The sequence below is a fragment of the Corvus moneduloides genome, chromosome 1 (assembly GCF_009650955.1).
Source record: "Corvus moneduloides isolate bCorMon1 chromosome 1, bCorMon1.pri, whole genome shotgun sequence".
Classification (NCBI taxonomy): Eukaryota; Metazoa; Chordata; class Aves; order Passeriformes; family Corvidae; genus Corvus; species Corvus moneduloides.
Genome location: NC_045476.1, coordinates 156603778 through 156630086, shown reverse-complemented (window position 1 = coordinate 156630086; position 26309 = coordinate 156603778). Strand labels below are relative to the sequence as shown.

General features: G+C 38.6%; 1 long non-coding RNA gene across 1 annotated transcript; it reads right to left on the bottom strand.

Moving 5' to 3' along the window:
• Positions 1-5037: 5037 nt before the first annotated feature.
• On the bottom strand, positions 5038-22574 carry LOC116455419. Its single transcript, XR_004244382.1, has 5 exons — positions 22479-22574; positions 19531-19756; positions 17305-17602; positions 7674-7803; positions 5038-5778 (listed from the first exon to the last, which is right to left on the bottom strand). It is a non-coding gene; the product is annotated as an uncharacterized LOC116455419 (long non-coding RNA).
• Positions 22575-26309: the final 3735 nt, after the last annotated feature.

Sequence of the window (26309 nt, the reverse complement as noted above, 5' to 3'; positions counted from 1 at the left end):
AATGCACTTCTGGAAGAATGCTGTTGGTTCATAGAATGTTTCTGGTTACCCCCCTTAAAAAAAAAACAACAGAAAAAACCAGAAAAAGCCAAACCAATTTGGAATTTCCAAGAATACTAGAATAATGAAAGCATAGACAGTTTTGGAGCTACAGAGAGGATACACCACATCACACAAACCTCCACCACCACTGGCATTCTTGCTGTTGGCCTTGGATGGCAGCCCAAGGGCTGAACAGGCAAATGAATCTTCACTCCTCCTTGTGACCCCTCACCAGGCTTGAAGGCCACGTGGAGAGGAAGCTCTTATTGATGTTGCTGTTCAGGCTGCTTTTAAATATCTCAATGACCATGGTTATTGAACTAGTTTCTGGATTCTCAAACTCACATAACTGAAGACGGTCATTTTTCTGCACAGGCTACTCTGTAGGGCAATTCTGTGAGCCTAAGTTTGGTTCCTGTTCTTCTTCTTGTGGAGCTTTCCTCTCCATGAAAGCCTCTGCAGACTTGCAGCTTAGACACCTCACTCACCAAAAGTAAGAACTTGAACCAGAAGTAGATCTTCAAGGATTTGGATGGAAAGACAACTATTTCCTGTTTAGGTCACTAAAATAATTAAATTCTTGCTTACTGGAAGTTGGCAGTTTTGATTCAGGATATGCTGCTAGATTTTCTGTTCAAAAAATCATGGAGTCTGTGCAGAAAGAGTACATACGGGCTTTACAAGGCAAGATTCTGTTCAGTATTTTCTGAGAGGAAAAATAAAGAGAAAACTAAACCACAAAAAAACCCAGTGAACCACTGTGTTAACTGTGGTATGTCATGAGCAGTGGGTTGTGAATGGAGAGCTTCACCAATACAGTGCTAAGACCAGCATTAAAGTGTTGTTCGCAGCAAAGATTCTGGAGTTGTCATTCTCCATATGCTGCCTCAATATCTGCAATGAGAGCTAATCAAAGTAGATGCATTGGGCTTGTCACTGGCCTAAAACACACTCTTTGATACTAGACAGCCTCCAAGGCAAAGGGAGATATATTCTCTAGTCAGAAGGGCTAAGAAGAGGCTGTTCTTCAGAATTGCTCTTTCAGTATTGTTCCCTATGAATTTTATGTCTGTTGTTATTTCAATGTGGCTTGCACTGCACACAGCTTGTATTCAGGTGTGGATCTGAAGCTGGGACTGATTTGAGGTTATACTGGTATAATGAGTTCTGGACCTAGGTTTTCTTTGCTGAAGAAGCAGATGAGGCAGCAGGGCCTACATCATTGCATCTTGGAGCAGCTCTGTACTCACCAGAGAATTTGTCTCTAAGTGAAGAAAAGGCATCACTTTTTCAGCTCTCAAATATACAAAGCACTCCCACTGCTGATCAGCTTTTCTAGGTTGTATCATAGGCTTTGTTACCATGTAAAACTTTCATTCCAACTTGCTAGATCAGCAGGAATGCCTTCCTTGGGAGTGGACTAGGAACTCACAGCTTTGTAGAAAGCAATATTTGGAATCCTCCTGGGATGCTTCTAAAAGAGATACCTGTAGATGCAACTTGCCAGTATAACCTCTTAGAATATTGCTGAGCTCAAAAGCAGATATCCATATACAAAAAAAAACCACTAAAAAACCCCTGTTGAGTAAGAAAAAAATGATATAGCTGTAGTATATAAATGACTCACACCACTGAGTTCAACTTTGATTTTTGGTGATAGTCTTAGCAGTCTGCAGTCTGATTTGTCTGCCTTCTGAATATAGTACATGCTAACTTTCAGTAACTTTCTTTATTCTCTGCAGGACTGTTGAGAAAGATTCTCTTGAGATTTGAGAGCCTGGACTTTTGTATTACTCTTCTGCCAAATCAATAAATGATGATTAGAGCAAGTTAATTAGGATGAGAGGTTTTGCAGGTAGCTAAGTCAGACATTCAGTCTGTCACCCAGTCTCTCTCCAGACTCACTGGGGTGAGAAATGCAGTTCCATAGATTCATATCATGTGTTAAGATGGGATGAATCACAGTTTTGGAGATGTCCATCAGTTTTTCTTGGGGTCCCCCTCAGTTCTATACTTAGATTTTGCACAGCCACGGGAGCATGGAGGTCTGTGGGAGTTACTCCTCAACTTGCTGGGGGTTTCTGCCTCTGTTACTGGATCATTTCCATTACCTATTTAGTTTCTTCAGGCTACCTGAAGTATGACAGATTTTCTGTCTTCTTCATCTGTAAATATTTCCCAGAGGACCACAAACACATAAATATTGCAAAAGTTATGACGTGCTCAGGCACCTAATGGCTGTGGTTATACAGCCATTACCATGTGTCCATGGCAAAACAAAAGCCAAATCAAAACAAAACAAAAACCCCACCCAAACTAGTTAAAAAAAAGACAACTTAGACTGGCTAATCAAACTTAGTTTGGCCAAGCTAAAGTGCCATGGAAAGATGGAGCAAGTCTAAGGCAAAGAGTTGAAGGTTCTTTCCACTGATATTGAAACAGCATTTAGTACTTTGAAGTAAATCCCTAACTTTATGGATATTCTACTGACCTTTGGTGAGACAGACAGAATATCTTTATGCAGTTTCATCAATATTTTAGGTGGAAAGCATGAAAATTATACAAACATTTTAGACAACGAAAAATGCAAATACAGATACATGTAAAAGGAAAGATGAATGAACTGTCTTTACAAAGAAGAAAAAGGAAAAATCCTGGCTTGTGTAGGCATGAGACCATTGTGAAAGGAAAAATCTCGATCCTGTAAATTTTAGACAACCTTGATTTTAGTGGACTTCCTTTAATATTGATGAGAGGCTTAATTATAGTTATCCAGCTCTCACAAGCATTGACAAATTTAACCCAAAGTTTGAGTATTTTCTTTGTTCTGAATGAGCTACAAGTTCTGCTCTCTTTTACAGATATAGTGTGCCATGGATTTTGCTTAGGCAGCACAGGTGTAGCTGGAAGATGAATTTGGCCCAGAATGTTTTCCCACATTAACAATTCATTTGACATTTAAAATGAGCTACACAAAGGCAACAGATTAATCAAGCCAGATATTGTAGATATGCCTGGGGCACAAAGGAAAACAACCCCACTGAGCTCAGAGATGCATTGCCTGAACTATAAAGCTGGTTTTCATTAAGTGTGTGTGATTCAGACAAATTAGGAACTAAGTACAAGGGAAAAAGAAAACCAAACTATAATCATTCCTGCACACTAAATTAAGATTTAAAAAAATAGAACTATTTGACACATTGCTGACCATGCAAACTTCTGTATCCAAATGCTTAGACTATTTTGTGTCCACCAGAATCTGACAAAGATTTTTAGTTGTTGGATTTTTCCCCCCACTCTTCTACTGAATTGTCAGACTCTTTCTTGGCTCACAGATTTCAGGCACTAATTAGAATCCCTCGTAAATAAACGTACTATGCAGTCACTAAATCACCATGATTTCCCACATGCCTGCATTTTAAAATGTACACAATATTTTCAGATGTGGCTGAAAATGACATCCCCCAAAGATGCTGTTATTTTATATAACACTAAGAAAAAAAAATGTAGTAATGTGTGTTCCTAATTTGAGAACTTTGTAGTAACATCTCTATATATTAATATACTTTTGAATTTATTTTTCAAAATACCATTGGATTTTACCACTATAGCAGTTAAGATGAAAGATGTTCTACTGAGTATGGGACTAACTTAATTCAGGTCCCCATTCTCTTACAAAAGCTTTTTGACCTTGGTTAAGACATTTAGAAATCAATAGGACTGAAGCCTAAATTTCATTGAAAGTCTGTGGCTTTTTATTCATCTGTGTTCTTGTTTCCATTTTTTACAATCAGGGTTCCAAATATCTTGAAAAGGATAACAGTGAGCTATAAGAAACAATTAGCTTTTTTTTTAGTTTGCAAAATAAATTAAGAAAAATTAGAATTTTTGCTTTTTGATTTTTTTAAATGCTTCTCTTTCAGTGAAAACAATTAATCCCAATCACAAATTATTACAGTCAGAGAGATTACACACAAAGATACTATGAATGGTCAGTAATGTGGGTCACTCCATTTTTTCAGATGCGAGCTATATGAAGAAGAAAGTTACTGGGTAAGATATTGTTCCTTGTGTTTAAACTATTTACAAAATTAAATCTTTGATTTCTTTCTTTCTTTTCTTTCCCGTCTTTTTTTTTCTTTTTTTTTTAAGGTGCCAACTATTGCCTTTCTGCAGGAGATTTATTTCTGCGTAGTTCACAAATATTTTTTGGCCACTCAAGCTGTTTGAATCTAAAAAACCGTTCCTGCTGTGAGTGGCATACTTCTTTGGAAGAGGTCACTTTTTCTTTCCTTTTCAGAGTTGCAAGACTCTAGGTGCAAGTCCACACGTTTAAACTGAAATGCTTTCAGGCCTTGTAGCAAAAATAAGTTATTTAGATCTTAACTGCAACACCACAGAGCTGCCATATGCCTTACCCTTTCTGATTTCACAGAATCCATTGGCTGCAGATCCCATGGATGTGGGATCAGTAGGTGTACCACTTCCACTGAAGGCACATTTCCATAAATGCACATGCAGCTGCAATTGTTATGTCCAAGGAGATTGCTACTGGGAAATAATGGAGGGTGAAGCCCCACGCTGTACTCTCTTTCTGAAGACTTTTAGAATACTTCAGATGAACTTCACAAAAGCATAGCAGATTACTTTTAATAGAGTAATAAATTACTCTTTCAGCCAGAATGCAGGGCTGAAATAAGCTGTTGGATCTCTGAATACAGAATCCAAACATCACAGGCAACAAAGCCAGCAAGTTACTTGGAAGGATCTGCAGAACACTGGCTCCATGAACCTGTTCAAAGCACCAGTCACAAAATGCTTCTAACAAAAATATAGTACAAAACATTTCCCAGCTCTCTAAGACAAATCAAATACCACATAACCACTATAAATCTAACACTGTCCTGGGTCTTTGAAGTATAAACTTTTTTAGCTTATGGCAACCATTTATACAAAATATCACAGGGCATATGAAACCAAAAATCACCTCAGTCATTTGGAAAAGGTGTAAATCATGGTGAAATATTTGTTTATTTAATCACTACAGTAGGCAGCGACTGACAACAGATCTTGATGATACATCATAGAAGTAAAGGTGCTAATTTTAAAATTACAATTTTTGTACAATGCTAATAAATATCACTGAAATTTGCAGTTATTGTGGTTTTATTCAAGAGATAAGACATAATGACATAATAACAGTCATTCACTTAAAACTCCTTCAAGCTCTAATAAAAAAGCATACTGCAGGATATCACGTTAGAAAGGGCTTCAACTACTTTTTGTTGTCTCACAGTCTTCTGGTGCAGTCTTGTTCTGGAGCAGTTTGCCACAGCAAGCAGAGGAGTCACAGTCATCTGAGAAGAGGACACACTGAGGGCAGATGGAGGTCAACTGTGATATTTTAGGAAGAGGTCGAGCCACAGTGTTCAGATACCGATTCAGTCTTCCCCAAATTACAGTGGTTTCCAGATCCAAAGGTTGGCTTCAGGCTCAATTCTCCTGATTTTGCATTTTTAAAAACACAGAGTTTAGTGTTCACAGCTTGTGTTGATCTTGTGGGAATACTCAGAGGAGAGCACATAGAGAGAGTTTGCAGTGCAACTGTTCTGTTTCTTCTCCTCCCATATCCACTTAGGAAACTTCCCTTAATATTAAAAGACTTAACATCCATTTCTGAGTGTGAAACTGGTGAGGATAGTGATTATAAACAATCATCTCTGCTTTTTCTTTCACCTTTAAGAGAAAATAATGGTATTTTTCATCTGTGCTTCTTTAGGGGGGTGCCTTTCAGGACCTCATGGTTTTGGTAAAGAATTGCTACTGCTGTATAAGCTGAGAAGGTCTAGTCTCAGTCAGAACCCATTAGAACCCCAAACACATCTTCAAAATATGTGTGTTGCAGGGCATCACAAATGCAAATACTTTTTTCCTTTAATGCACTTGGAAAACATTCACAAGTCACTTTAAGAAAGGTTATTGGTGATTAGAAAGTGTATATCTTCCCCACCATTTTTTTTTAATATGTAGATCTCTAGACTATCAAGTTGATGTTCATTATCTCTGACTGCCCCTTTCACCTTTCCATGTGGCTTATCCCAGTCCTCTCTTTGATGAGTTTACTGAAATGAACTGTCTTGACTAACTGTGGTGTGAACCATGTGCATTTGAAAAGGGAGAGTAAAACAGGGCTTAAAAAGGACTTTTCAGTGATCTGACAGTGATGCTTAATCTGAAGTTCTCAAATTTGGCTGCTGTTCTGAAAATCTGGAGCGCCCTGCAAACATTGTTGCTTAAGCAGAGCCTTTACCACAAAGAGCTGTCTCAGGGTGTCAGATCCCTATCTGGGGTGTGTTCAGAAGGAGCCGAGAGTCTTTTTTTTCTCCTTCATCGGGGGAAGTAAACTTAGATGTTTATAACAAGACACAAGTCACTGGTCCCATACTAAGCACTGTTTGCAGTACATCCTCTTGTCACTGGCCCAATTTTTAAGAATATTTACAAATTATTACACTGTGGCTTGAACTTAACATGCTACCCTAGGTGAGGGATCAACTCTGTCAAACCAACTGCCTCAACTGTGAGCCAGCTGAACACATCTCTTTCCAACAGGACAGGAATTTCTCACGAAAGATGAGAAAGAAGGGCTAGGCTTCTCATGAGAGAGTAACCATTTCAGAGTAACTGTCTTTCTGATTCAGGGCAGGGATTTCAACTACAGTTTAGGATTACTTGCAACCTTATTAGCCCATTTTAACTACCCTTCTTCTGAGATGTTGCCATTTGTACAAATCCTTGGAGTTTCCAGTCCAAAAGTCTATTTTAATCTTCCCTGTATCACAGAAACAGCAAAACACACAAGTAAATAGTGAGGCTGTGGCTCTCAGCAGAAGCAAGCCTCTGAGAAGTAGTAATTCTTACAAAGATGCTAATGTGACCATACTTTCTTAAAGTTTCCAGGTGAGTTTTCTTCCCTGGCTATCACACATTATAAAACAAAGACATTGCTCCTTTTTTTGGGAATATTTCATTATAGTTCTGAGACACTGAGACAGAGATGAAGGAAAAAAGTGCATACCTTCTCTGACCATTAGGATATGTATAAGGGCATATATATAAGAAGTCCAATCCTTAAATTTCAGATGTTTCCCCTGAAAATACTTAATAATGCAAAGTATCCACAAAGGTAGTTGAGACAGTTTGCATGCAAAAACCCTTGACTGTCCATTCTAATGCCTGACTGACTTCTTTTCCCTAAAAAGGGCTAATGGCTGCTTTTTTTTTTTTTTAATGGGAAGATCCCTTGTTTTTTTTGACCAGTACTAATTGGAATTGCTCTCCTGGAATACTCATCATTCTGACTCCTCACATTATTTCCAAAGGATACAAACTAAGGTGAACAAACTCAGTTGATATTATTTCTGAAACACAGTTTGAAACACTAGAGTTTAGATATATTGGCAAGAAAATGTCAAGCATTACTTTGTGGGATACTTTTACTTACAAACCACAGTATACAATAAAATATTAAGAATATCTCTAAATATTTTAAAGAACATTCATACTCTGAAAAATGAGTATAAAACAGCTTTATAGGTACTGTGCTTATATTATCTCATAAATTTGCTTACTTTGTCTCAAAGTGCAATACTTTACATAGATCCACTTTAGAAGCTGCAAACTCCTCCAGCTTCTCCAGAGGCTGCTTGCACATCTAAAAACAGAGCTGCAAGACATGGTTTTCTTCCACAGCTGAGAGCTCTGCAGGAGAAAAGAGAAGGTGATATAAACTCCTGGGTCTCACCTCTGTAAGCCTGAAGGTCTGAGGACAGCACATACTTAAGTGCAGCAGGGAGGCACTCAAGGGACTCAGTGTAACTAGCAGGGCATGTTGCCCAAACTGATCAGCCCGAAGGCTGTCCTGCTTTCTGGACTTGAAATCCTGTCCCAGAAGAGCACTGGACCATGGCCTGGGGAGGTACAAGTTTGTGAGGAGCTTGGGTGATTTCTGCACCTCACTCCTGGTGAATATGGACCCACTGCTACATGTGCAATGCACATTAGTGCTGTCCTGGAGCAGCCACAGTCCCTGCACACGAGCGGATCACATGTGTGCATAGAAATGGACATGCAGCATTTTTACATACAGTCAATTATTTTCCCAATGTATGACCTATTCATTGTCATTTAAGCTTGTAGCATCTCTTAGACAAGAATGTTCCTGAATTAAGCATGTGGTCATGTGAGCTGAATTTACAATTTTCTGTAAATTTCATTTACATAATTAAGAGTCCAATTTATAAATTTATTTGTATTTGCACCTGCATATGGAGAAACACTTGTGCTGTTGCACACGTACTTCTGCCTTTAATTATCTTTGTCTTGTCCATTTGCATACTAATGTTTTCCAGCTCAGGCAATTATTTTTAGCCTCCTATTAAAAAATTGAAGCACTAGGTAGAGAGACAATGAGCTGAACATCCTTCAGTCTTCTTCAACATGAGAACATGTCTGACAAAGCAGAAGGTCTGATCCGTCTCAAATTTACAATGTGCAGAAGCTCTGTATAAGGCATGAGTCTCCACAAAGCTATGCACCCATTCATTCATTGAAGGACCAGACCCAAAATAGATTTAAAATCCTATTTGTACATACCATATATGAAAGCTTTGTTTGTACTTCTTTCCATTTTTAAACGCAATTAAAAATAAAAGACGCTCTTCAGAGAAATGCATACCAGCCTGCAAAATTCCCCTTTCCCAGGGCAGAGGCCAAGAAAGAGACAATGTTTCTTTTCCCCGAAATAGGTTCTGGTTGCACTAAACCAAATCCAGCAAGACAAATGATTGTCTGTGGTCACAGACAGATCAGGACTCTCTTTTGGTAATTTGGCTCAAGATACAGGCAGACAAATTTACTAAATGGAATTTTAGTGCACACATTTAAAAAGTAAAAGCTCTGCAAAGTACATGGCTGAAAGTGGCATTAATTAGAGAGGATGAAAGAGTCAAATAACATACACATACAAAAAATGTACCTGCAATCTATTTTGTGGGAAGTTGCAACTTTGCACTCACATACAGATATTTCAAATGCTAAATTAACGGCCATTAGCCCAAGAGGAAACAAACACACTTTAAAGGTGGAGCATAAGGAGATCAACAAATGACGATGTAAAAACAAGCTGAGGTGTGGGGATACAGGTCATGTTTTTTGAAATAGTACACAGAGAAGTTTCAGAGTTGGGATTGGTTGCTGAAAGTAGAGGGTGAGTGTGAGACATACATTTTTGAGGGAGTTTTTGCTTACCATAGAGACAAATATGGCTGTGGGCTTAATGGCTTGACAACCAAAGGAAAGCGGTAATGTTGAACAATGGAGTCCCTCTTCTGTGCGGGAGAAGAAAACCTGTTGACCAGCTGATAGCTGGAGTCATGCATTACAAGGAGCTAAATGCTCATAGCTTACAGATTCCTTCCCACAGGGAGCTAGGATATCTCCCACTCTCTCCATCTGTGCACTGTGGCAAGCATGAAAACAGTTCTCTGAAGCTCCTGCCCCTATGCTGAGCCTTCTCAGACTCCTTCTGTCACCACTTGAAATAAGAGTATGCTTTTCCCTTGTTAAAGAAGATTAATCTGCCATGATGTCAGTGACTGAGTGGACTTCATGTATTTGGTCTCAGTCATGGTGTTTTCACCCTAATTGGAGACAATGTTGCTGATTTAGACCATCTGCTGAAAGATGACATCCTTTTGAGGCACTCACAGACCATAAACAATAATGTCTCAATATGCATAGAGATGTTTTACATGTCTTCCCAGCATTTCCGTAGAGAATCTCAAAGCTCTCTGCATACCAGTGTGTTCAGCTTCCCAGAGACTTCAACCAGTGGACAAAACTCCTGCTTTACACATGGCAAGATGAAACCCTGAAGAAGTCAAGAAACCTGAACTCAAGATCACCCAGCAAATCTTTATCAGGATGGGGAATAGAAACCAGGTCACTTTACATGTGGTTCTGCATTTTATTCACTCCCCTGGTGCTCTGACCTCACCATGCTCCATGAACCTCATCATAACTATATGGGAAATGCAGCTGTTAGTTCAAACATTACCTGTTTGAACTAAAAACACAGCAGCAGATGGAAATACAATAGGTTAATAGCTATTCCAAGAAGCAATCATTTAAGGTACCAAGAAATCACTTCTGTTAACCTTTTCCCTTTGTGACATTTGACCAGTATATATGCAGGTTACAAAGGTCACCCATTATCACCATTTTATGAGACTTGGATTGCCTCTGATCTTTCTTCACATTTTGCATTCAATAGCCTTTACCTGATCCAGCAACTGGTAATATTAACCAGCCACAATAACTTTTTTTTCCTTTATGAGCCAGGGTCCATGGTCTTAGACAAAGTATAATGTAGCTTTCTTTGCAGTTAGATACTTGTTCTTAGAATCTTATACCAATTTTATGGCAAAATCTTCTTGCCCTACATCTTTGATTCAGCCTCAATTTCATATGTGTTTTTAGAGTTTGATATTACATTACTAAATATATTTTGGGTGTTCTTTAGTTTTTTTCAGTTATGCATGTTTTGCTGATAAATCCCTTTACTGTCAAACTAACCTGCCTGTTGTGCTCCTTGTGTCAGTCCCAGACTTTTACAGCTTCTCCTTCATCAAAAGCTTAGCATAGATCTGTGTGCTATCTAATAGAGTTGTAAAATATTGGGGTGTGTCTGGCTTATCAAGTCCTTTTGAGATTCAGGCAATCAGCACTGCTAACGTCCCAGCCTGATCTGTATGCCTTCAAGGACAAGAGTAACTCCTGAAATAATTTTCCAGTGTGATATAACAAAGAACCCTTAGGGGAGAAAGGGTGTGTTTTGATCTAAATTCACATCATACAGGAAGTTTTACAGAGAAAAAGGAATGTGGTGATGATTTAATTATCCTCTTCAAAGCAAAAAGCATGTTATTAGCAGGAGGTTGTGACTCAGAGGTTTTTACTTGGTTTGAGTTCTTATTAGCAGTTTTGAAACAAGGGAGATTGATTGATTCTTGTTCAGTCATTAAACTCGTTAATTTACAAAGATTCATTGCACTGGTGTTAATTTGAGAGTTGCAGGAAGTTGCAGAAAGAAATTGAATATGGTGCAGATAATGTTATTTCTTAAAGGATGATCATCCATTCCCTATAAGGCGTCCTTTGAACCACATTTTGGAGGCTTTTCTCTTCTTTTAACATGTCTAACTAATGAAGGGGGACAGACACGGGTGCTCACCTCCTGACCCAAAGCATTTTGTAAAATTGTCTCCAGAAGCTGTTACTCCAAGAAATAACATTTTGACATCTAGATGTTTTATTGCTGTTATTTCTGCCATGGCAAAACAAACACTAGACTAGACTGTTCCAGCTTTAACAGTGCAACCTAAGGATATTGTGGGATTATCTTTCTCTGAGTTAGGTCATACCCAATACAATTTCTTTGTGAGATGTCCTATCAGCAATAAAAGATGTGAATACAGGGTCTGTCATGCAGGAAGATATTGAGCTCCTTCACAAGGCTAAAGCAAACTAAGATGTGGACTACAGGAGATTAAAATAAAAATATTATTTCAGCTTCTACCCTAAATCAAAACCAAAGAGAATCAGCAAGTGTGTATGGTAAAACACATCAGATTAAACCATCTTCCCCACTGACAACTGCCTGTAATTTATTACAGCCTTACTTCACAATGTTTAGTACAAACTATTAGGATTTAAGCAACAGGCAGTGATTATGAATATCTCAGTTGAGATCTGTTTGCCAGAGAACAAGTGCTCAGTGCTTTATATAAAAATGTAACACCTTTAAAATATCTTCATCTGGTTACAAACTAGCAAATGTCCCCTCTTCCCTACTAAGGTTTGTTTCAGGAAATATTGGCTGTGGTGTGACAGTTAAGATGCCCATGATGAAAAGAGTCTGATCCCTGTTACACTCTTAATGGATTAGTATCTTGTTGGTTGAGGCAACACTTCTCCTCTCCTGTCCTTGATGCCAAAAGGTTAGGTAAGAGCACAGGAGGTCAACTCTGTTACTTTTTATGGAGGCAGAAAATGGCATAAAATGAAAATAATTTCCTGTGAAAGCTGAGGACATTCCTTCATTAGATTTGTTTCCTGTGCTAGGTCATATGGCTTTTTTTTCCTTTCTTTCTTTCTTTTCTTTTTTTTTAAACATGCATTTGCTGGTTTCCTGTGCCCCAAGGGCTTTAGTGATCTGCTTTTATGAGACCAGGCCCACCAATGCTGTTTTTTATGATAAAAATGAATTAACTAAGTGAATCAAAACCATCAGAGGCGTGCTTGATAAGGGACAACAGGTGATATGTGTTTGATAGAGGCTAAGTTACTTAGGTTGTGAAAAACGGAGTTATTACAAACCCACATTCTAAATCGCCACCTCACCTCAGTACCTCACAACAACAGGTGACACATCCTCTCCCAAACAGCACCAGCTGGACTTCAAACAATTCTTGTTAGTCAACTCCCTCTTTTTTCACTATTGAACATAAAATGTCTAGCAATAATAAGATCCAGAGATCTTTTATATTTTTTTCACCCTCATAAAAGCTGATGTTGCCTGGCAGGAAGGAACAGCTGGTCACCTCTTTCCCTGGCTCTGGTGGAATGCAGAGCGAAATGGTGTCCTTCGTTCCCACTGCCAACAGACCTAAATCCCAGGCAAATTATCAGGAGAGTCCCAGAGATTCACACTAAACACAGCATGTGCTAGACCAGCACAAAGGAAGGAGATGAGGCAATATGACAGATCATGCTGGCTGGCTGATTTCTCTGCAATATCACAGCTGAAGATCACTCTTTCCTATTTTTTTGTGCCCTTAAGAAAAAACACAGCAAAGATGAGCAAGTAAAAATGTGTAAATGGGCACTACCTCCAAGAGATAAAATCTTGTGGTTATAATAAATGGTTGGTTCCTCACCCTCAGAAAGGCAAATTGAATATTAAGCTGTATTAGGAAAGGAATGGGGAGCAAACCATTCCTACTGTAAAATACACCTGCATTCTAGTGATAGGGCTCAACTTAGGATGCTTTCCTTCACTCTCTCCCCTCCACCTTCAGGAAGGATGTAGTAGAACTAGGAAAGTTTTTAAGAAGGACAAGGGTAATCAGAGGCATGAAATATTTTCCATATGAGGAGCAAATAAATAGACCGGGACTTTTCAACCTGGAAGAAGAAGGTGAGTGAAAGGAGATATGCAAAAGCATGAATGACATGGAGAAGGTGAATAGGAAATTATTGTTTGCTGTCTCTTCCAGTACAAGAACTAGTACATCAACAAACCAGGCAGCAGGTTTGTAAACCAAAAGGTGATTTTTCTTCAACCAGACACAAAGAACTTGTCCCCTGGAAATTGTAGATGCTGGGAGCTTTCATGGTTTCCAAAAGTGATTGGAAAAAATCATGAGAAGAAAAAGGAACAGATAATTTTTTATTAAACACAGAGTCATGACTATCCATCTCAGCCACAGAGCTGGTCTAACCTGATTCAGCTGTTCGTGTGCTCTCATGCTGTGTTCTCTGAGAGGGGATTATGAGATTTCTTGCAGCTCACCTCTAAGTATGGACTATTTTGATTCTGACTGGATTTTAAGCTCAAAAACCTTTGCCCAGTTCAAGCAACAATTTTGTCTGAATATGTGTTTATTAAAGACTGGAAAAGAAAAGACATCCCCAGGAATTCATGTGGAATGAAATACTCTGTCAATGCAAGTGGCTGTAGGTAATCTTGAAACCCTGAGTAATTACACCAAGAGTCTGTGTATAAGACTTCATTGATTTTAGTGCATGAATACATGCAGAACTGCTTCCTAAGAATTTTAAATTGATTGTGTCAGGCATATCATACAAACCCAAGGACTCTGGGAAATGTTTGCCTTACCCATATTTTTCTTGCTCAGTAGGCTAAAAATACACTGTCTGAAGTAGTGCCTCTGAGGCATTTCATTCCTTTTAACTTCACACACCTTACCCACCATCTGAACTCTTGAACAAAAGCTGCTGTAGAACTCAGATCATTATTTTGTGTCCTACTGTACATTAAGTAAGTTCACTTCTTACTCAAGGAATACAAGACCTGCAATCTTGTCACTATTTTTGTTTAGTAGCTCTTTTTCTTCCCTCTGTGTGCTTTAGTGGTATACAGAAAATATTTTAAAGCAGTGCTTAATGAACTGCTTTCCTTCCATAATTTTGATGGACAGGCCATAAGGACACAGAGTGGTCGGAAGCAGAAGAGTCTGTATGTTGTCTTTAGCTGGCAAATACTAAGAGCCCCCACAAGGAATTTCAATATGACATACTACTTTGTTACCCAAGGAAGAGGCCTCAAAGGACAATGCATTTTGTTGCTAACAGATCACTTCTTATTCCTACCAGTCCAATTCAAGATATTTCTGTACAGTGGTCAGCTGTTTGTGTCATTTTTGACAGCAAACTGTAATACCTTAATTTTCTAGAATTGTTGTCCCAAAGGGAGGTGACATTGAAATACAAATTATGTTACAAGCTGAACAGGGAAACTGCAATAACATTGAGAGTTAAAGCAAAGTGAAGATATATTAAATAACAACTCAAGTACTGCTATAATGGTGTTAACCACTACCTTCCAGAAAGTAGTCAGAGTGGGTCAAAAGAAGTGAGTAAATAAACTCATGGCTAAACTGAATATGATTAAAATTACTGGATATTAGTAAACAGCAAATATATCACAAGAAAAGAATAATTTGGATGTGAAGCTGATATAAGGCTATGATGCAGAAGATCAGTTGTTTAAAATGGTCTATTTATGATGAAAAAGAATGGAATTCCAGTGGAAAGAGCAGGATGGACCTGGGCAGGGATATGAAACTAAGTACTTCATGGCACGCTGCTTTCAAGTAATGAAAGGAAACCTATGAAAGACAGAGACACAAATCTCCATTTAGAGATTTAATCATAGGTAGGGAAGAGTTACTAGGGTATAATAAAGAAGACAAATATGGTGGAGCAGTTATTATCCTTCCCAGTCCCAGCAGTGGACCTACAGGTGCCTTCTTAACTGGAATTTTCATCTAACCATAAACAACTTCAAGGTGACCTATTCTGCAGGTTTTTGCTAGAGAAAGCATTAGGGTTTTGCTTCCAAAATGTGGTGAATGAAATTTGTAGCTATATTACATATTATTGACGAAAATAATCAACATCTCAAGCAATCTGCACTTCTCTAAAGATAGAATTTCATGAATGTAACCATGCACATACATCTGTGGATAATTTACATCATCAGGTAGTTCACCACAAAAATTCATTAAAGAAATAATAATAGTATGAAGTAGTGTTAGCACATTTAAAATAATTACTTGATGAATAAATAGTTCCATAATTTAACATAATTTTAGAAAATGACAGAGCAATCCAAAATTTCAACCATACATATCAAAATAGAGTCAATTCTCTTGTTTCAAAGCATATGCTGGATTTTGTCATTGAGAAGACCTCAGCCTTTGCCAGCTGCATCATACTCACAGTTGGCATTTGGAGACAGAGAAAAGTTTCATCAGTTTAATTTCCTGAAGTGCTGGCATGATCTTCAATTTTGAATTCAGCCTGCATGAATTCAGCAGCATTGGGGAAGTTTTTTATTATTTGTTTTTATTTTGTTTAACAGACAGGCATTTAATCTCTGGCAACACAAGTTTTCTGCAATTCTCCTAATTTTTTTTGCTGCAAGTTTTTTTTGTTGGTTCTTCTCATTTTTCATCAAAAATGATTCAAAGCTATAAATTACTGTTTGTGACACGGCTGTAGTAATTTTATCTGGCCTCTAGAAATGGTGAGTCTAATTCCAATTCAGAGAGATTTTCTGTAATCTTTTTCACTAGCCAAGGTGAGAAAATTTTGCAAATAAAAGCCTCCAATACTAGTTTTCAATGTCATTTTACACCTTTTTTTTTTTTTTTTTTGTGGTAACTGTGGAAAAATCCTTTTGGCAAAGTTTCAAGAGGCATAACTTCATGCTTTTAGAGAGGTTTTTTTTTATTAGAACAACTTGAAACAAACAGTTTTCTGATGAATGGTGGTAGAAATAATCATGCCCCTTGCATCTGCTTCATCAGCTGCTTTTCTTACAGGGTTGTCAAACACAGGGGAATTCATCAATGGGGTACAAACTGCTTTCTGCAAGATCTGAGTTCATTGTTAGGTCAGTGAAATATGAAGAAAAGCTCATCATTTTTCTAAGGATACATCAGGCATCTCCTTGCCCGAGGTTTTACAGGTATTCTTGGATGACTTCAATTTCATCAGCATATGCACTAATTTGGGCCACCTTTAAAGTTGCTGATTTGTATTTTTTTAGGAGCTCATCTGAACAGCTGCTGTTACAATTCAAGTATTGTTCAGCTGAATTGTAGCTACACACCTTTTCATCTGAAAGGTGAAAATGTCTCCAAAGTACTCTTCTGGCAGAAACATTTCCCTGGGATGATGTGTGCAAAGGAGTTTTTTCTCTCCACTCCCTGCGGTGAGAACACCACTTGCCTGTGCTAAATTCGTGTTTCCTTATTGTAAGGCACAGGCTACAGCTTCTACCTTGAATTCAACCATAGAAATTTAGCATGCTTTTCTAATGTCATTGAAACCACTGCATCCTGCTCTCAAATAGCTGGATGGTATTCATTAACAACTTGTGTGTCTCTCTATAGTTGCCACTTTCCCTGGGTGAGGTAATGTTGTATAGGCAGTAGGAGGGGGACAGAGAAGTGTATTTCAGCAATAAGAGGCAGGAATACAGTGCAAGGAAGGGCTCAGGCCAGAGAAAAGTGATCCTGCTCTTGTGTAAATCCCTCCTTCCTGGGGCAGCTGCTGTGTCAGAGTCCTTCATTTTTTCTTGGAGGTTCTGTGCTACAGGGAAAGCGAAAGATATAATGGTGGATCTCAGGGGCAGAGAAGAAAATTACATGGAGTAAGAGGCAGCTAATGGCTGTGCTTAGCTTACATTTGTACTATTCTTTCATTCCATGGAAACATCATGACTGGCTTTTTTTATAATTCTTTTATTTTTAAATTGCATGTTGTAATCTTGAAAGTACGTTACATGTGAAAGAGGTTCTCCCTTTGTTTGTTTTAGCAGCAATGCTGTTATCAATGCATGTGAACCCTTGATTCCTTCACTATGAGAGAGACTAATTGCTCTGCACTCACCTTCTTCATCAGTCAGTTCTTTGTAGATCATGTAAAAGGTTTCTGTGCTGTTATCATGCCCAGACAAGCTTTTTCTCACTGGACTTGTGGTAGGTGAACTTTCCTCAATTGATGGTTGATGTGGGGAAACTGCCACATGCTCACACATATCCATGCAAAAGGAATAGATTAAGCATGTCAAATCAATTATTCCTCACTTACAACTCCTTGGTACTTCTCAGAAGGTTGAGGGATTCTAGTAGCCATGGTGGGATTTAGACTTCTCCTCTTAAGCAATTTGCCCACTTCTCATATGAGGCTTAGAAGAAGAAGGAAACATTTTGTTGGAGGGTAAACAATAATTCTACTGTCTACAATAAATGACTCCAGTCAGCAGTGCCAAGGTTCATTCCTGATCCAGTAATGAGAAGTGCTCAAAACTCTGGCAGTGGAAATTCCAAAATGTTATTTTTACCTCAGGCTTTTAAGGAAATGAGGCTTGTTTGATCATACTCTGTGTGCGCGCATGTGTCTATCTATCCATCTGACCTTTCCTAATAATGTTTGAGGTCTTTGTCTAATTTCAAGAAAATATGATGAAGAAGTAGAAATCACAAGCAGTGTTAAGTACCAAAAAGCGTCAGAAAAGTAAGTGGTTCCATAAAAAAGGGATGTTTGGTGTCTCCATCGAGGGAAGGGCAAATATATTTTACAAGCTATCAGAAAGGGCTGCTGAAAGACAGGCTATATTAGCTCTTTTCCACCTTGAATGACTGCTTTTATTTCAGTTTTCTTTTTCCACTTAACTTTTGCCCATAGGCTTTTTTTGTAACCATTACATGTAAGAGTGGTCTGCATACTGCAGACACTCAGCCAGAGCATCCCATGGGAAAAGCGCTCAGTCTGAGCAGCTCAGTTGTATAGACCTTCAGTTTGTGGCAAAAGGGAGCTTCTGGCCTGTGTTGCTTACAATGCTGAGAGTTCTTTTCTGATTCAGCATCCTAATACATTGTTGAAGAAGTTAAGCCTGGAAAATGCCAGTGGAAAGCCATATGGCAGGGTTGTCAAAAGAAAATATTTAAATGCCAAAAGTTGAGCCATGAGAAAATATGAGATTTGTTGAAATATCTCAAGGCTATGTTGCATTTTGCTTTCTTATACCTGTGATTTGTCATAACACACTAAAAATAAAATACCTACCACACAAATTCAATAACCAGAATATATCTATCTATCTATATCTATATCTATATCTATCTATCTATATTTATGTCTATACAGGAATACCAGCTGAATGATTAGGCAGGTGGTATTTTCCCATTATAATTTTTGTTAAAATTTCTGAAATTTAATCTAAAACCTCTGAAGGTTCCTGTTGTAGCAGTTTTACTCCAGCAGATATGGAAAGCAATCCATTGCTGGTGTCAGAAGAATTCCACTTCACCGAGTTTGTTCCTTAAAACCATTTAGCTTACTTCTGATAACTTTTGAATCAGTGCTACACTGATATTGATATCAAGCCCAAATAAACCACATTAACATATTTGGTCCACTTAGAATTATTACTTTTAAACAGCAACTAAATTAGCAAAGAATCCTGAAACACAAATATGAACAAAAGTATCTTATTAACTAGAACTAAGTAAATCATTACAATACATTGATAAGAAAAGGTTAGGGTGCTAATTGTAAAAATACAGAAGAGGTAGAAACAATAATATAGGAACTGTTGTAAAAGGGTAAGTCTGAAGTATTTAGAGTGGTTAAAAGACCACACTACAGAGTAAACATCTATTTTTTAAATGGGAAGAGTGGAGAAGAAAACAGTTGGGAAATTAATCTTTGAAAACTTTTTCTGTCTATAAGGAAAGAATAATTTGTAAATCTTACTGGTTTTTACTATATTTCTTTTAAAATCAGTACCAAAGCATACTTAAAAAGTAGATTTTCTTATTTTAAAAGGACCAATTAAAGGTCTGCTTAGGAGATAATATTTTCAGTTTATCAGAATAAAGTTTTTCATTGACCTGAAGTGAACACATATTTTTGCATGTTATTCTGTAAAAGAATTTTTCAAGATTCTGTTTTGGTTCTATTTTCCCCTTGGTTGGAAAATCCATTTGCTGCCCAGCTATACAAAATAGTCACGAAAGCAACATTTTTCTGTCAAGCAAATTCTTCCTTGTATTTTGAGCAATGATATACTAATCTTTCGTGTCTTATGGAGATGATGCATAAAATATTTACCATGCACTTAGTGTACATCATTTCTTTCAACTCAGGATGAGTAGTCCTAAACTTTGATTGCTTCTGTTTAGAACCCACTGTGGATTAGTGAGCAATTTGCAAAGTGGGAGTCAGCAGGTACAGGAGTAACCTAAGAAGTAGGAGAAGAGTGTCCTGTTCCAATTCAATCTGCTGGGAAGGCTGGACAAGTCCTTTTGTTAATCTCTGCACAGTCCCTGCCCCAGATCTGGAAAACAAAAGTAATGCGACCTTGTTAGCAATGTAATTTGAGGCTGATGGATAAAACTGTTACCTAAGAGATAGATAATAATAACTGTTTATTGCTGACACTGTTTAGAAAATGAGGGAAATACACAAGAGTGCCTGTGGTCACAAAACAGGATAGGGGCTGGGACTGGAGTGTAAGATTTATATTTGTAATACCCTATGTCTCATTTTCTCATGTTTTGAAAGAATAGTTTAGGCAATATTAAATATTCTAGTATATGTAAATGGTTTCTCAGATTATAAAAATAATTATTTTATTTTCCTATCAGGTCTCATATCTTTCATGTATGATCTTCAAATTCAGACTGTCATTTTTTTGTATCTTGATCTATGCCATGAGATTTAATAATAATACATCCATCAAGGAAAACAATAATACGATCTAGAGCATTCATGTTCTGCAGTGGTCTGGAAGTTAAACCTGGCAAATGAATCTAAATGCCTCAAGATGGTGACCATCAGGGGCCCTGCCATTCAGCTGTAAGTGGGATCTGTGTGCTATGATAAGTGAAGCAGAGGTGTGTGAAGAACAGCAGTTGTAAGTGATCTTCTCCTCCTTTCACGGACTTTCCCTCAGATAACACCACTGGTCAGGAGGCATTGACATCCCCACGTGTAACTGCCTTTTCGCCCTCTATAGTTAATGGACCAAAGCAGGGACTCTTCCAGAAGGGGATTTTAAGCAGATATTAGATTAGGTGCCCTGAATTGTCTTCCAGGGATGTTGTTTTGTCTTTGCTGACCAGAGATGAAGTCAGAGAAGACTAGTTGGAGGAATAAGCCATCTCTGATGCCAAAATTCAGCAAAATTCCTTTCTTTTCCCACTTTTCTTGTATCTGTAACTCACAGTTAATTCACAGTGCTGACACTATACTTCCCATGCAAGCCCATCCTAAGAACAGCCTAAGCAACTTTTATGGAAGGTAACACAGAAGAAACTGCAGTTTTAGCATTCCCTGCATGGACACTTACTGGGAATGGCTATGCCAGTGAATACCTAGAGCAGCATGACCTCTTTGCAGAAAAGAAACATGCATCTTCATTTGTACTGCAACCAGAATCTTTAAAAACATTTATAATTCTTTTTTTCCATCATAATAAGCTGAAATAGTCAGTCAGTTCACCTAGTTGGTTTCTCATCTAGAGGACACATTATTCTGTCAAAGCAAGTTTGAAAGGACTTGTGTTTGATTTCAGTTCAGATTGAACCTTGTGGCAGGATCCAAGACAACCACATGGAATAGATGGCACTCATCTTCACTTAGCACTCTTGAAGTGTTATCCTTCTAAGGCATGATCAAATCATCCAGTAAAGGGGAACAGAAGACAGATGGGTTTTCTTTCCACTGAAATCAGGGATGACTCTAAACAGTGGGAACATCTCATCAGTGACGCTTGCTTTGACCCTAGCCTGCAGCTTTGATATGAATATCTCAGCTATTCCTTCCTGCAGGGAGTAAGAGATAAAATTTGCAAGCTGGGAGGAGGGTGATGTGTGTCTGACTTTGGAAAAATAACTGAAAAAAACTTTTCCTTTTGTTGCATTGAAGATACACTAAAAGACAGAATGTGCCTATATGCCTCATGAACATACCTTAAATCTCTTCTCCCTCCCATAGTTTTCCCAAATTGAGCAATGGCTTCAAGAATTATCTTCTCAGCTTTCCAGAATTTGCGGTGTGTTTCATTTTGTTTAAAAAACTAGGGCAAACCCAGGGAAATGACTTCAGCTGTGTGGTGAGAATTGCTAGCTGCTAACTGAACCACAGAGTACTGCTGGGAAATTTCATGCTTGCATCTGATAACCATTTTATGGGAATGTGTGCTGACCCACAGCTGTGGCTCTCCACAAAATACTGGGAGCATGAGTCCTCTTCTACCAAACATACTTTAGGGTCTATTCTTAGCCTCTTTTTTTTTTTTTTTTTTTTTTTTTGTAGCAGACTCGTTCTTTTCTAAACACTGAGATTAAGTGGAAGAAAAAAATCCTCGACAATGTTTCTTGTGTTTAATTGTGTCTTTAAATGGTTTGTAAATGGAGGTAGCTCTGTTAACCACAGGTCTGGTGTGAGTTGGTTAAGGACTGAACTAATTGTATTTATTGATTTATATTTCCACATCTGTAACTTCTGGTGAATGGCTATTAATTTCAGTTATGGCATTTATCAACTCAGATTGTACAAAAATTTAAGGAAAGAAAAAACTAACCTGCCTTTACTACAAATATCTCAGTGATATTAAGACAGATGTTCCTCAGTCTTCCTTCTTTCCAGGACACACTTCTGTGGATATATATATATATGTAAAATAAAGAACAGGAAGCTAAGATTTTATGCTTGACTTCTCTGGGGCAAAAGTTGTATATTGAGTTTTCCCAATCCGTTCTCCTCTGTGATTATTGGAAAGGTTTCAGTGTTCCAGCTGAAAATGATCTGATACTTCAGTACTTTAAAATAGATGAGACATAAGTTTTCTAAATCAGGCCTAAATGCAACAGTGTGTCAGGTGGGATTCCGTAAAGCCCCATCAAGGTAAAACTTCTGGGAGAAATCCTCAGCATGAACAGACCTTCCCATAATTTAGCAGGTATGAAAGACCAAAGCAGTCTTTTGAGCTCTTCTGTCACCTGTTTCAAAGAATGATGAAGGTCCCAAAAATCCACTGAACATAGGTAATCTACCTGAGGACAGAGACTTCTTGTTCCCAGCTGTGAAAACAGTTGTATCTCTTGTTTTCAGATTAGTTTGGGTGAGATTCATTGATTTAGTCATGGGACGTTCCTGTGAGCAAAGATAATCAGCACTAAAGAACAGAGCAAACTGGGTGTACAAGTGCAATCTCACCACATATGCAGCATCCTGTGCACAAGGATACACACATATTTATACAAATTACTATACATTAAGCTGGCAAAGTAAAACAATATGCAGAAGGTCATTAAATTCTACTTAAAGGATCTGTTCTTCCTTCCCCTTTTTATTGCCTCTAGCAGGTACTTGGCTGCCTTTATAAACAATTAATCTCTGGTCTGATAGCATTGAGCACAGCAAACTGGAGCAAACTATTCAAATAGAGTGAAGACAGCTATAAAGTTTCCCTCCTGAGCTCCCTATCTGACCTAGAGAGGCTCCATTCTTTTTTCTGCTTGAAAATGCACTGGGGTCTCATCAGACATTTTCAGTCCACACATCTCATGGGATTGGAAACTGCCCTGCAATGTCCCTCCTTTTCTCTATTGCCCTATTTGTCATATCTTAAAAACCTTGAGGCTACTGTCGTGTATTCACCCCTCAAACAAAGCTAATATTGTGGACATAGGGTGGGGATGAGTACTGGTAAAATGCACATGCTGCTTTTAAGGAATGTTGATTTGGAAAGAAGAAGAAAGCCCCCAGTGTGTGTCATAAGGCACCTCCTGAGATTTGGACCTTTCTCCTGTTGCTGCCTGTTCTGAGCTTCCCCTTCCCCCTCCCAAAGACATGTGCTCCGAGCTCCTTTGTTCCAAGCGCGGGCAAAGCCAAATGTAACTCAGACTCTTCAGCAGTGTCTCATTGGCCGGTCACCCCGGGTCCGCCCCCAGTCCTCCCCTTTCCCCTTCTCCTAATAAAGATGGTCGAGGAGAGGCAAACGCTCTCTCTCAGCTCAGCGACTTTCCTGTGAGTATCTCTGGTTGTCTGTCTCATTTGAAAGCTTCTAACTGCAGGGAATTGAGCGAGCAGGGAGCTATATTTCTCCCTCTTTGCTTCTGCTGATGGTATTTGCTCTGCAGCTGATTCAGGTACTGATTTTAGAGCTACTAAAATGCTAGATCGCCCTTGCTACCTCTCAAGGCTGCTCGAGGCTTTCTAAGGCATTGAAATACAAGCGCTAGCCGGTATAAAGCTGAAAAGGTACCTTCCACATTCTTCCTTGCCTCACTCCTCTGGAAAGGTCCCACCAAGAGCCTCACATGGGAAACTGAGGCACAGTGACTCTGCCACAAACCAACACTTCCATTCCTTCAGGAATCTGTTTTATACTGAAAAAACAATTGCAGTGAAGACTAAAGGTGCTCATGTACCATGGTGACAGGAACACTCAAGAGAGGAAAACCATCAGGCAACAGTTCAGATTTCTTGCAAACACTTTTGGATTCTACACAAACTGTGAGCATGGACCTGCTCTTCCCTCCATTTGCTGTGCTAGTGTCCACACTGCTCACGTGCAAGCTGGAGAGATGAGGTGCTGTGTCTATCTGCACCATTTACTGCCTGCTAACAGAGTCACTGGAGAGAGCTTGGGCTCCCTTATTCCAGCAAATGGTGTAGGTAGAGCAGGGATGAGTCTGGATCCAGCCTGCCCACACAGCAGCAGTGGCAAAGGAAGCTGCTTGCCATGGTTTCTTCCCCTAACTCCTCTCAGGGCACTTAAGACAAGAAAAGTTTGCCGATTTGTGTGCTTTGGAGTCAGCAATTTCACTTGCATGACAGTCTAGTTCAGTGAACAAATGAAATGGTTTATTTATAAGCTTGCTTCTCACCAGGGAGCCAATTTATGCTTAAAATTAGCTAATTGTCCCTTTGATGGATTTCTACTTGAAGTAAATAGAGGTCGTTAAGTTTCTCTGTTAGGTTGCATTCAGAAAATAGCTATCTGACAAGAAGTTGACCTTACTGAGAAATCCCAGGTAAGGTCAACTATTTGGAACTGCTATTTAGCTTTACACATTTGCAAAGTGCCCAGGGAGGAAGAGGATGTCATTACCCTCACAGTCTCCTGATACCTCATGCCTTTTATGACTGGAGGTACGAGTTAGAATAACTTGAGATACACTTATAAACAAGTCACTTTTTGGGGTACAGAATTATTTTAATTTCCCTCCTTGGAAACACTAGTACCCTATTAACGACTTTTCTTATCAGACCTCCCAAAAGAGCATTGACTTCTCTTGAGAAGAAGCAGAAGTGCTAATAAAACATTAGGCATTCTCCCAAAGTCAAACAGTTGGCTCAATCTGTACTTTCCAAGCACTGCCAAACCCATTAATATGTCTCCTCTGTCTACTAAGATATGGTACACCTGCATTTCAAACTACAGATGTGGAAGGAAACTTTTGAAATATAGCCTATTTAAACCCAAGATATAAGAATATTCTAGTCTACTGTTATCTACAATTTTTCACTACAGCACATCCTCAGCACTGGGGGTGCGCAATGCAAAGGAGCACTCACCGAGGTATAATTTAAACAGCAATGCATCATGCTGTAGGGAAGTGCTGTGGCAATGGGAATTTGGCCCAGCATGATCCAATGTTTTTATTAATGACCCTGAAGAAGGAGCATACACCACATTTGTTAAATCTGAAGATACTACTAAATTAGGAGGTGCTGCAGGCTGTGGGGAGGATGGGAAAGCAACAGAGAAGGAACCAGAGTTGTCAGATATGTGGGCTGGGAATACTTAGCTGAAATCTATCCTGGACACAAGGAAAGCCAAAAATTAAAGAAAAGCCCTTTATTCTGTATTTAGAAGAAGGGGAATGCTGAAGAGCTGGAGAATGAGAGGAGGTGATAGTTGGTTAGATAAAAATGTGTGAATATGGTATAGATCAGTGAAATATGAAATCCCAACCCTGACAGTAGCTCTCTGTGACCATTGTCTTTTTGTCAGAGACTAAGGAATGCTTCCTACATGACACTGATGAAACATTTCTGAGAGCGATCTTATGAAAAAAGCATAGTGGTCCATGTAGCCAAAAATTCTGTCTTCAAAAGGGACTAATCCTAGATAAATGAGGATAAGGTGTAAGGAATTCTGGAGCAAAGAGTTGTTTAAGGGATGAAGACATGGCATGCCCAGAGATGCAGAAAAAGTCTTATATAAAAGTCTTATAAAATCTTTCAGTGACTGGGAAGACCTCAGTTAGTCCCAGTGAGACTGTCAAGTGGGAGTACTGATGCAGGAAGTTGTTGTCCTGCTAGAAGCAGAGTCAGTCTCTCAATGTGACTCCACACTTGGGCACAGGGCCTGGAACTCTACCACAACATCTCTGTCTGCCCACAGGGAGAATTCCCTTCCCAACTCTACTCATTGGAGGTTCCTCAGTGTCCTGAAGACTGATGGCTTACATCCATTTCAAAATTCCTTAGGTAAAATATTAGTCACTTGGAAATTACTGGTAAGGTCCCACTGAGTTCAGTGGAAACAGGATTTCTTCCAGTGGATATATATATATATATACAGTAAAGTCTGTGGAGGAATTGAAATGTCTGCATAGCAGCCTGCATAGATTCTTCCTCTTATAAATCTGCTATCTCCCTGTTGCTACTCCTGTAACAACTTACTCTCCCAACGGTAATGTCTGAAAGATATCAGCTATCCATGAAGAATTACAAACTAATTAATCAGGAAACTGGCCATGGGAATATTTCATAAAACTCTCTGAGCATTTTTAAATCTCAGTGCAAAAGTGGCTTTGTGGAGAATAAAACACAGGCATAGGAAATTAAAGTGTATTATTTGATCACTTTTG